At 44.5% G+C, this 12,426-nt stretch overlaps 2 pseudogenes; one reads left to right on the forward strand and one right to left on the reverse strand.

The window, feature by feature from the left end:
- Nucleotides 1-4,923: 4,923 nt before the first annotated feature.
- Nucleotides 4,924-6,656, reverse strand: LOC115833780 (annotated as a pseudogene).
- Nucleotides 6,657-7,094: 438 nt separating this feature from the next.
- LOC100579282 lies at nucleotides 7,095-11,235 on the forward strand (annotated as a pseudogene).
- The last annotated feature ends 1,191 nt before the right edge of the window (nucleotides 11,236-12,426 follow it).

Here is a 12,426-nt window from a genome sequence, read left to right on the forward strand (position 1 = left end):
ACCATGCCCGGCCTTTTGTTGTTGTTGTTGTTAAGACAGTTTCACTATTGTTGCCCAGGCTGAAGTGCAATGGTGTGATCTCAGCTCACTGCAACCTCGGCCTCCCAGGTTCAAGTGATTCTCCTGCCTCAACCTCCTGAGTAGCTGGGGTTACAGGCGTGCACAATGACGCACAGCTAATTTTGTATTTTTAGTAGAGATGGGGTTTCGCCATGTTGGCCAGGCTGGTCTCAACCTCCTGACCTCAGGTGATCGTCCCACCTCGGCCTTCCAAAGTACTGGGATTACAGGCATGAGCCACCGTGCCAGGCCTATCTGATAGTTTTTCTATATAATTCTTTGTTCCTGGGAAGATGTGTCAGCCCAGACACTCCAAATGAGTTTCAGGGTTTCTGGATTGATAGGTCGTAGGATATAGAGCCTCTAGAGCTGAGCTGAGCCAATTCTTCTTTCCAGTCCCTAGCCTGTGAGCCCCCAGAGACGCTTATAGGATTTCTGCCTTACAGTGTGGAGGGAGTCTACGGGTGGGTGATATTGGTTGTAACCGCCCAGCTCAGAGGGCAGACGGAGAGGTAGGAAAGGAATGTTCAGTTACTGGCCAGCTTTGGTGAGTCTGCACTTTTTCTAGGAGCTTTCCAAGCCCCCTATTCCTGAATGTTATCAAGCCACTTTCGGCTGCCACTGGGCCAGCCCTGCCAAGTGTCTGCTCTATATGTTTACAGAACAGGTAATAAGCCTTCCAGAAAACAAGGAGAAAAAAAGAATGCAACTTAGAAAGCTCCACCTGGGCTGATCCTCCATCTGTGGCCTCTGACCTTTTCCCACTCGAAGACATCTCATTCCCCAGTGGGGCCAAACCATCAAGGGTTTTGTCACTGGGAACTGTTCTGAACTCCCAAATAGCTGGGATTTCAGGCGCCCAACACCAAACCCTAGTAGAGATGGGGTTTCACCCTGTTAATCAGGCTGGTCTCAAACTCCTGACCTCAGGTGATTTGCCTGCCTCGGCCTCCCAAAATGCTGGGATTACAGGCATGAGCCATGGCGCCCGGCCCAGTCTTTCTATTCTCTACCTCTGGAACTTTTTTTTTTTTGTGACGGAGTCTTGCTCTGTTGCCCAGGTTGGAGTGCAGTGGCACGATCTCGGCTCACTGCAACATCTGCTTCCCAGGTCCAAGTGATTCTCCTGCCTCAGCACTGCTAGCAGCTAGGATTACAGGCATGTGCCACCATGCCCAGCTAATTTTTGTATTTTTACTAGAGACGCGGTTTCAGCATGTTGGCCAGGCTGGTCTCAAACTTGTGATCCACCCACCTCGTCCTCCCAAAGTGCTGGGATTACAGACGTGAGCCACGGCGCCTGGCCTATCTCTGGAACTTCTATTGGATGAACGTTGAAACTTCTGGGATCTATTCTCCATTTCCTTTATTATTTTTCTTTCATACTTTCTATTTCATAATCTTTTTCTGCTATACAGTGAAGTAGTGCCATGCCTGAACACATTTTTTCATTCAGTTGTTCCAGTTTCTCTTACTGATATGCAAAACCTTTGTTGTGTATTAGAGATGGTTACTGTTAATTTATTGCGGATGCTTCACCAATTTCCCCAACATTTGCCTTTTTAAACAGTTGTTTATGGTGTCTTTTGAATTAGATGATACTTTAATTTTTACATCTTTATGTCAGATTCATTGTTGATAGCCTTGGAGTAATGTCAGGAAGTGCCTACGCCAACTCAAGATGTCTTACACTGTAATATTTTCCTAAATTGTCATCTAGTTCTTTATGATTTCACGTTTTCACATTTAAGTCACTGAATTTTTAGAATTTATTATTTTATGGGTTTCAAAATAAGGATTTAATCTTTAGTTTTTGAAATGGATAGACACTTGCCAAGCAATCATTTATTTTACAACCCATCATCTTTTGCCCACTGTTTGGAAATGCATGCTGAAGTTTGCATACAGATTAGTCTGTTTCTTGACTTTCTATTTTGTTTCACTAATAAATGTTTCCATGTGTTTTCATTTTTGATTGCTGCTGTAACACATTTTCAATAGCTTAGACAACGCTGGGCGCAGTGGCTCAGGCCTGTAATCACAGCACTTTGGGAGGCCGAGACAGGCGGATCACTTGAGGTCAGGAGTTCAAGATCAGCCTGGTCAACATGGCGAAACCCCCTATCTACTAAAAATTAAAAAATTAGCCGTACTAAAAAAAAAAAATTAGCCCTGTGGGGTGGCGCATGCCTGTAATCCCAGCTACTCGGGAAGGTGAGACAGGAGAATCACTTGAACCCGGGAGAAGGAGGTTGCAGTGAGCCGAGATCACCCCACTGCACTCCAGCTTGGGCAACACAAGTCAGACTGCATCTCAAAATATATATATGTAGCTAAGACAATTTTTGGAAAAGAAGAATAAGGTGGGAGGAATGGCTCCACCGTATTTCAATACTTCTTATATAGCTACAGGAATCAAGTCTGTAGTACTGGGAGAAGAATAGACACATAGATCACTGGAACAAAATAGAGAACCTAGAAATAGCCCCACACTGATTTTTTTACAAAGAGACAAAAAGAAGGAAGGATCGTCTGCTTAACAAATGGTGCTGGAGCAGTTGCAGAGCCATAGGATAAAAAAAAAAAAGACATAATCTTCCTATTTTTATGCAAAAAATAAATCAAGTGGATCATAGATTTAAATCTAAAATATAAAGCTAAAAAAAATTTTACAAGAAAGCATAGGATAAACGTCTGAGATCTAGGGCATAGTGAAGAGTTCAAAAAGCATAATCCATAAGGAAAACAAATAAATTAGATTTCATCCAATTTAAAACTGTGCTCTGCAAGAGACCCTGTTAAAAGGATGAAAAAACAGGGTCTTGACTAGGAGAAAATATTTGCAAACCACATATCCAAGAAAGGACTCACATCCAGAATATAAATTGATATGTATAGTACTCTCAAAACTCAATGGTAGGCTGAGCGTGGTGGCTCATGCTTGTAATCCCAGCACTTTGAAAGGTCGAGGTGGATGGAGGGCAAATCCCTTGAGGCCTGGAGTTCAAGACCAGTCTGGGCAACATGGCAAAAACCCATCTCTACTAAAAATACAAAAATTAGACCGGCATGATGATGCTTGCCCGTAATCCCAGCTACTCGGGAGGCTGAGACATGAGAATTGCTAGAACCTGGGAGGCGGAAATTGGAGAGAGCCAAGATTGTGCCACTGCACTGCAGCCTGGGTAACAGAGCGAGACTCTGTCTCAAGAATAAGAATAATAAAATAATAATAATAAAAACCTCAATGGTAAAAAATATAAACAAATAATCCAATTAGAAAATCATGAAAAGATGTGAACATATATTTCACTGAAGAGGAAATAAGCAAATAAGCACATGAAAACATGTTCAACACTCATTTCCTTCACTAAATGTAAGTTAAGACCATGATGAGGTATCACTATACACTTATTATAACAGCTAAAATAAAAGACATAGTGACAACACAAAATGGTGACACGGATGCAGAGAAACTGGACACCTCATTAAGTGCTGCTGGGAAGGTAAAATCTTACAGCCACTCTGGGAAGCAGTTTGGTAGTTTCTTATAAAACTAAACATGCATTGACCATACAATTCAACAATTACACTTCAGAGAAGTTAAAATGTATGCCCATCCAGAAACTTGTACATAATTGTTCATAGCAGCTTTACTTGTAATAGCCAAAAGCTGGAAATAATCAGTATGTCCTACAATAAGCGAATGGTTGAACTGTGGTACATCCATACCATGGAATACTACTCAGTAATAAAAATGAACAATTGGCCGGGCGCAGTGGCTTACCTTGTTATCCCAGCACTTTGGGAGGCCGAGGCGGGCAGATCATGACGTCAAGAGTTCAAGACCAGCCTTGCCAATATGTTGAAACCCCATCTCTATGACTAATACAAAAATTACCAGGGTGTGGTGGTGCATGCCTGTAGTCACAGCTACTCGGGAGACTGAGGTAGTAAAATCACTTGAACCAGGGAGGCGGAGGTTGCAGTGAGCCGAGATCATGCCACTGCACTCCAGCCTGAGCGACAGAGTGACACTCTGTCTCAACAGCAACAACAGCAACAATGAACTATTGATACACAGATATTAATATCTTGGATGAATCTCCAGGGAATTATACTGAGTGGAATAAGCCCTTAAAACGTGATATACTATAAGATTTCATTTGTACAACATTCTAGAAAAGACAAAATTGTAGAAGTGGAAAACAGATTAGTGGTTGCCAGGGGTTAGGGACAGTGGATGGGAGGAGAGTGAGTATTACTAAAAATGAGAAGCACAAGGGATAGCATTGTGGTGATGGAAATGTTCTGTACCTTTTTTTCTTTTGTTTTCCAAAGGGATTCTCACTCTGTGACCTAGGCTTGAGTGCAGTGGCACGATCTCAGCTCACTGCAACATCTGCCTCTCGGGTTCGAGGGATTCTCCTGTCTCAGCCTCCCATGTAGCTAGGACTACAGGCACCCACCACCTCACCTAGCTAATTTTTGTATTTTTAGTAGAGATGGGGTTTCTCTGTGTTGGCCAGGCTGGTCTCAAACTCCTGACCTCAAGTGATCTGCCCACCTCGCCCTCCCAAAATGCTAGGATTACAGGCATCAACCACTGCACCCGGCCATGTTCTGCACATCAAAACACTTTCACTGAATGTAGATGCCTTTACATTCTCTTACTTATGTCACAAAGCAAAAGGCAGCTTCATAAACACTATTCTATTATGTATCAACTGAAAACAACATATATTCCAGAAAAAGGTTTTGAAGACACATGTGAGTGGAATGTGCCTACATTTAGAGCAGAGCTTTTACAGGACCACCTGTCTCTAGTCGGCTCCCAGGGACCACTGAAAACGGCTGCTACCCTCAGAATGACAAGATGGTCTTGTTATTGATTTCACTGGACTCTCGAATCTCATCCTTCTTGACCACTAGCAGAGGCAAAAACTGATGATGTCACCATGGATTGGCTTGGCCAGAAATCCATAATCTCGAAGTCGTAGACACACCTTCCAAGCATCACAATCTTTGTTGTCTTGAATAACAATAGCATTTAATAATTCTTTTCCTCCTGGGCAGAGTGGCTCATGCCTGTAACCCCAACATTTTGGGAGGCCGAAGCAGGTGCATCAGCTGAGGTCAGGAGTTCAAGACCAGCTTGGCCAACATGGTGAAACCCCGTCTCTACTAAAAATACAAAAATTAGCTGGGCATAGGGGCACATGCCTGTAATCCCAGCTACTCAGGAGGCTGAGGCAGGAGAATCCCTTTAACCCAGGAGGCAGAGGTTGCAGTGAGCCAAGATCGTGGCATTGGACTCCAGCCTGGGCAACCAGAGTGAACCTCTGACTCAAAAAAATAAATAAATGAATAAATAAAATAATCATTTTCCTCTTACTGCAGTTACAACATCAGAAGGTAGCTTCATGGGTTCATTTCTCAAGAGAATACCCATTTTTTTCTGCAGTTTCTGCAAGGTTTTCTTCTAAAACCTCAAGGGCTGCAATGGCCACTCAGCAGCCTCGTGGATTGCCACCATATGTGGACCCATGTTCCCCTGGCTTAATGGTCAGCATTATGTCATTGTCCCACAGCACCACCGACACAGAGTATCACCCCTAGAAAGGGCCTTTCCAAGGAGGACTATATGAGGTCTGACATTTTCATGATCAACAGCCAGCCATCTACCAGTTCTCGCCAATCCTATCTGTATTTCATCAGCAATGAACAGAACCAAGCTGGGAGCATGAGATGGGACGAGGGTAAGTAAAAATACCAAAAAGCTTACTGTTCTTATGGAGAGTCACCTGGTCTTTCTCTCTCTTTCTTTCTTCCCTCCATTCTTTCTTTCTTTCCCTTCCTTCCTCCCTTCCTTCCCTTCCTTTCTTCCTTCCTTCCTTCCCTTCCTTTCTTCCTTCCTTCCTTCCTTCCTTCCTCTCTCTCTCTTCTCTCTCTCTTTCTTTCTTTCTTCTTTCTTTCTTTCTTTCTTTCTTTCTTTCTTTCTTTCTTTCTTTCTCTCTTTCTTTCTTTCTTTCTCTTTCTTTCCCTATTTATTTGACAATCTTGCTCTGTCTCCGAAGCTGGAGTGCAGTGGTGTGATGGCAGCTCAATGCAACCTCTGCTTCCCGGGTTCAAATCATTGAGTGAGCCCAGGAGGTCAAGACCAGCGTGGGAAACATAGCAAAACGCAGGGTGGTGCATGCCTGTAGTCCCGAAGCTGAGGCAGGACTATCGCTTGAGCCCAAGAGGTCGAGACCAAGTTGGTCAACATAGCAAAACCGTCTCTACTAAAAAAACAAAAATAAAAATATTAGTGGGGGCTGGGTGGTGCATGCCTGTACTGTAGTCCCGAGATCGAGGCTGGAGGATTGGCCAATGTGCTGGGATTACAGGCATGAACCACCGCTCCTGGCTGATTGCTGCATCTTGAAATGCCCCGTATTCTCTCTAAGTGTTGATGGGCTCTTGTAGTCTCAGAAATTGTAGCTCACTTCCTAATGATTTACAAATCACCCAGTAATAGCCTCTAAATCCATTCACAGTAGCCATGCTCATTTCCCATCCCTCTGCCTGATCAGATCCATCACCAGAGAGACCATGTTATCTCTGGGACTCACTTCCCTCCCTTTAATTATTGAGTGAGGGTGTCAGAACGCCCCCACTGAATAAAATTACACAGTCATGTCCCTGCCTCCCCAACAAGGGTCTGTACATCTTTCAGGGTAAGCCTAGCCCCAGGGAAACTACTAACAACATTAGCCAACCCCCTCCCAAAGACTCAAGGCTGCTTTGCCCATAGGAAACCTGCCATCCCTATCAATACTTCTCCCAGAGACCCCTGGCTCCCTGTTTTCATCTTACTTCTCCCCGTGTCATTACTCAGGGACAGATAAGCCCCGAATGGAGAAATGCAGCAGCTGATTCCAGGTGACTGAGTGTGGCCGGCCTTCACTGATTTCTCCCTCCACAGGACCAAAACTCCTGCAGCTGGAAAGTCTCAGGCAGTTTCTCTTGCAGGTCAGACTGCTCCCGGTGCCATGAACGGAGACAACGACTGTGCAAAGAGAGCTAGGGATGATGCTCAAATACCAGAGAAGATACAAAAGGTGAGGTGACCTGGAGGGGGCAGAGTAGTGGCCCAGGGGACAGTGTGGGGTGACCAGGTTTCTGAGGAGGGGAGGACAGAGGTACTGGGGACAAGGAACAGGGTCTCGGGGGAGATCTGCATCCTTGGGAGCCTCCCACCCTCGCTCTGTCATCACCTAGCATCCCTGGAGACAAGTCTGTGACCTTGCACTTCATTTGGTGACTCCCACTCCATCCTGGAAGGTGGGAAGAGAGCCAGCCAGCAGCATTAAAGCCCTACTGTGTGGCAGGGGAGAAGCTAGGGAAGGTCCCTAGTGTTCTGTCAGTTAGCCATGGCGTCAACCAGGAAGGATTATCATCCCCACTTCCCAGATCCAGCACACAGGAAGCGGCTCCAGCTGAATGGCAGACATGCCTAGCTGAGTACTGCCAGAGTTCCTTTTTGTTTTTTGTAGGCCTTCGATGATATTGCCAAATACTTCTCTAAGAAAGAGTGGGAAAGATGAAAGCCTCAGAGAAAATCACCTATGTGTATATGAAGAGAAAGTATGAGGCCATGACTAAACTAGGTAACAGAAAGCTCTAGGTACAGACAAGTCTGGGGACACATGAACATCCCTTTTCCTGCTTTGGCTACTTCTTAGGCTGCAGAAAGTACCCCACATTTTCCATTTGTGCAGGGAAAAATCGCAAGGCAGCTTCTGGGTGTTTTGCTCTTCTGTATTCTGTCAGGGCTGGGGGCAGGGACTGGCCACAGTGGAGCTTGTACCTGGACCCTGCACGTTTCTCTCCCATAGGCCTCTGTTCTGATGAGTCCAACTGTCTCTGTGGCATCCCGGCACCCCCCACTGACACTACCTTCCTTCTCTCGGCCTGTCTGTCTTTTGAGTCAGACTCTCACCGTGTCACCTAGCCTAGAATGCAGTAGTGCAATCATAGCTCACTGAAGCCTTGAATTCCTGGCCTCAAGCAATCCTCCTGCCTCAGCCTCCCAAAGTGCTGGTACTACAGACGTGAGCCACCGTGACAGACCTAAGCTTCTCTCTTAGGGAATAAACATTTTGCTCCTTTCTAGGTCTCAAGGTTACCCTCTCGCCTTTCATGCATAATAAATGGGCCGCAGATTGCCAGGGGAATGATTTTGTTAACGACCGTAACCGCGGGAATGAGGGTGAGTAGATGGGAAGGGGCTGGAAAGGGTCTCCTCAAGCCCAGCTGCTTTTCAGCTCAGCTACCTGGGAAAGATCCTCAGGCATTTGTTCCCTCACACACATCAGGGCTGAGTGAAAAAAAATTGCATGCAGAAAGTTAACTACAGAGGCCATTCATATAAAATTTTAAAACATGCAAAACAAGAATATCTATTTTTGGCTGGGAGCAGTGGCTCACGCCTGTAATCCCAGCACTTTTGGAGGCCGAGGTGGGCGGATCACGAGGTCAGGAGATCGAGAGCATCCTGGCTAACACGGTGAAACCCCGTCTCTACTAAAAATACAAAAAATTAGCCAGGCGAGGTGGCGGGCACCTGTAGTCCCAGCTACTCAGGAGGCTGAGGCAGGAGAATGGCGTGAACCCCAGAGGGTGGAGCCTGCAGTGAGCTGAGATCGCACCACTGCACTCCAGCCTGGGCAACAGCGAGACTCTGTCTCAAAAAAAAAAAAAAAAAAAAATAAATATATATATATATATATATATATATATATTCTTATAGATAAGTAAATGGTAAATGTATGCAAACATGAATGTGAATAAAAAGCCATCAAATTAAGGTGACTGGCTGTAAGTGGAGGAGGGAGGGAGGGCAGGGATTGCTGAGTGCTGCACACACAGCTTCAGCTGTGACTAGTCGATAGTGTGTTTTGTTTGTTTTTGTTTTTGAGATGGAGTTTCACTCTTCTCGGCCAGGGTGGAGTGCAATAAGACAATCTCAGCTCACTCCGACTTTTAACTCCCGGGTTCAAGTGATTCTCCTGCCTCAGCCTCCAGAGTAGCTGGGGTTACAGGCACCCACCCCCACACCCAGCTGATTGTTATATTTTTGGTAGACACGCGGTTTCACCGTGTTGGCCAGGCTGGTCTCAAACTTCCTGACCTCAGGTGATCCACCCGCCTCAGCCTCCCAAAGTGCTGGGATTACAAGTGTGAGCTACCATGCCCGGCCTGTTTGTAGTATTTCTAATATTCTGAATAAATAAATCAGACCTAACATAGCTGTGGGGTAATGTTGAGATCTGACTGGACTCAATATTACCCCCCTTACTTTTCTGTGTGTTTGAAATATTTCCTTTTTAAAGGACTTGCTGTTCTTCCTAAGCACTGTTAATGAATCAAAAGACAGTTAAGAAAATGTTAAAAGTGACAAAAAAAGAAAGAAACTATTAAAACTATGGATCCACCAAAAACTTCCAGAGTTTGTTTCATTAACAGCATGTAGGTATTGGATAAGTATCTTAGGAGTGAGGGTGATGATCACATTATATAATAAGCATCGCTGTTTCTGTGTATTTTATCAAAACCAAATAGTCTTCTCTTTCCCAAAGAAACCTGATTCTCTGTGATGAGCTCAGGAGTGAGTTTGAAAGAGTGATCCCTCATCCAACACACAGAGAGCTTTCCCACTTGTCGGTGAGCAGAGATAACACAGGGTGAAAAAAAGACAGGTTCTTCGGTACAGATCTTTGTACATTTCAGGAATATAAAGGGGACATATGTGTTTACTTGCTCTTCTGCTCTGACAACACAATTATAAGACAAGGTCAGAATGTCCAAACTGTCTCCAACAGACCTATTACTCCCCAGCTAAACAGGCCAGATTCTACCATCTCCCACAATCACTATAAGAGGTCTGAAAATCCAGTGCTTGAGTATCTGCCAAGCTTTTGACATTAAAGGAGTGTCTTTATACTGAAAATATTTCAGAGCCACTGGACTAAATCATCCACGGTTCATCACATATTTAACAGCTTAATTCACATACCATAAGGTTCATCCATTTGAAGTGTACAGTGATTTTTAGTTGTTCATATCTTCAGTGGATACAGTTCAGGTTCCCAACCAATCAATTTAATTATTTGGGAAAAAGTGAAACATATGTAACGGAATAAGATGAGACTGTGATGGGGTTTAGTCCCCATTTGATAAACCATGAGATGTAAAATTCTGAATTGAGGCCACCGATAAATGAAGCAACCATTACTAAACATAATTCAGAGGCATATCTCAGATAAGTGCTCAACAATAAGTGGACTCATAACCCTCTGCTGCAGAATACCCTCATGCAATAGACATCTCTCTAGAGTTTGGAAACCTTTACCAACAAAGAAAAATTGTGATATATTCTCTTTCAGTTGAACGTCCTCAGATGACTTTCGGCAGGCTCCAGAGAATCTTCCCGAAGGTGAGTATCTCTCAAATCTAAAGGACCAGAGTACCTTTGTCCCTTCACGAATGTGAACCCTGTAAGAGTGGGAGAATATCAAAAATGCCCTCATTGCCCCCTTCTCCCCATGTCTATCACAACACCAGATGTAGCATCGACAGCTTGATAATACTAACAGTTGTGATCCTTAATACTTCTTTTGTTTTCATAGTGATGCCAGATACTATTCTAAGCAGTTCACATGGATGAATTTATTTAATCCTTAAGAAGATCTCTATGACATTGTTTCTATTATTATCTCCAAATAATAACGAGTCACACACTTCAGTTTTCATCCATATGAAAGCCATGTGACTTGGCACAAATCTTCTAAGTTCTCTGAGCTCCAGATTCCTGGTCCATGAAATGGAAGTAAAGAATCATAGTTCATGTTTTAGATCATAGTTACCAGCAACGTAATAATAAAATGAGGCTATCGGGGTACAGAGATGTTAAAGAATTTTCCTGGGGCGCAGTGGCAGTGGTAGTCTAATCCAGAGCTCCAAAGCCATTTAAAGTTCATTCACGTTTGCATTTGTTTATGAACTTCAGATGTTGCTCACTAGGGCTTCACCCCGTAGGGCCTGCTGGTGCTTCCGTTGACACACCCACTCTCGCAACAGGAAAGACCATCTGGTCTCTGCTCTGTTACCGGGGCCACTCCCATGGTTTAGGAATCGCTTCGACTGTTGGCCCCTCCCTACTGTGAGCTCCTTGAGGGCCTTGTCTGCATCTGGGGCATCCGGGAAGTCCCAGTCCCAGCCCAGGGGATTCCTCGGAGGCCCCTGAATGAGTGACCCCACAAGTGCAGATTCAACTCTGCTTTAGAGGGTCAAGGGATCTGGGAGTTGGGTTGCCAGTGTGGATACTGAATTCAAAGAAGTATTCAGAAAGGTATTAATTGTTATTATTACTACATTTAAATAGTGTTTACAAGCTCAGAGAGGACTTTCCCTTAGCCTGTTTTACATGCATTGTTCGCTATTTCATAAGTGAGGGAGCTGAATAAAAAGTAGCTTAATGACCGGGTGCAGTGGCTCACGACTGTAATTCCAGTACTTTGGGAGGCCGAGGCGGACAGATCATAAGTTCAAGAGATGGAGACCATCCTGGCCAACATGGTGAAATCTCATCTCTAGTAAAAATACAAAACTTAGCAGGGTGTGGTAGTGCCTGCCTGTAGTCCCAGATACTCTGGAGGCTGTGGCAGGAGAATCGCTTAAACGCGGGAGTCGGATGTTGCAGTGAGCCGAGACGGTGCCACTGCACTCAAGCCTCGCAACAAAGTGAGATTCCATCGCAAAAAAAAAAAAAAAGAAAAAAAAAAGAGAAAAAAAGTAGCTTAAGATTGTTGGTCGGTGACACATCCCAATGCAACCAGAATTGTGATGGGCACCACCTGACTGAATTCCACATTCAATGTCGGTGCCTCGGTAGGGTGGTATGCCAGATCTGGTACTGCTTTCTTTGCTGCCTGGATTAATTTCAGCAAACCATTTCTTTACCTCTCCTGTCCCTGTATTCATCTCCCCACACCATCTTTCCCAGCAGTGTTTTGTCGCCTCCCTATGTTTTTACATTTACTCTCCCAGCAGCTGTCTAGAAGCTTATATGGGATCCCTTGTATTTTATCGAAGCTCTTCCCTTCGTAGACCTTGTGAATTCTTAGAATGCTATTTTTCTCCAAACCCTCTGTATAGCAAACTCTCAATTACATGGAGATGTTTGCTGTTTGCAAGAATGCCAGTCTTAAAAGAGTGTGAAGATAAGCATTCTAGCCCTGGAAACCCCATTCACTTAGGCCATTCGTTTCCCATCTAACCTCCCAGGTTTCTCCTAATTTAGGCACGGGTGACTCTCCCACC

The sequence above is a fragment of the Nomascus leucogenys genome, unplaced genomic scaffold, assembly GCF_006542625.1.
Source record: "Nomascus leucogenys isolate Asia unplaced genomic scaffold, Asia_NLE_v1 001664F_28638_qpd_obj, whole genome shotgun sequence".
Lineage (NCBI taxonomy): Eukaryota > Metazoa > Chordata > Mammalia > Primates > Hylobatidae > Nomascus > Nomascus leucogenys.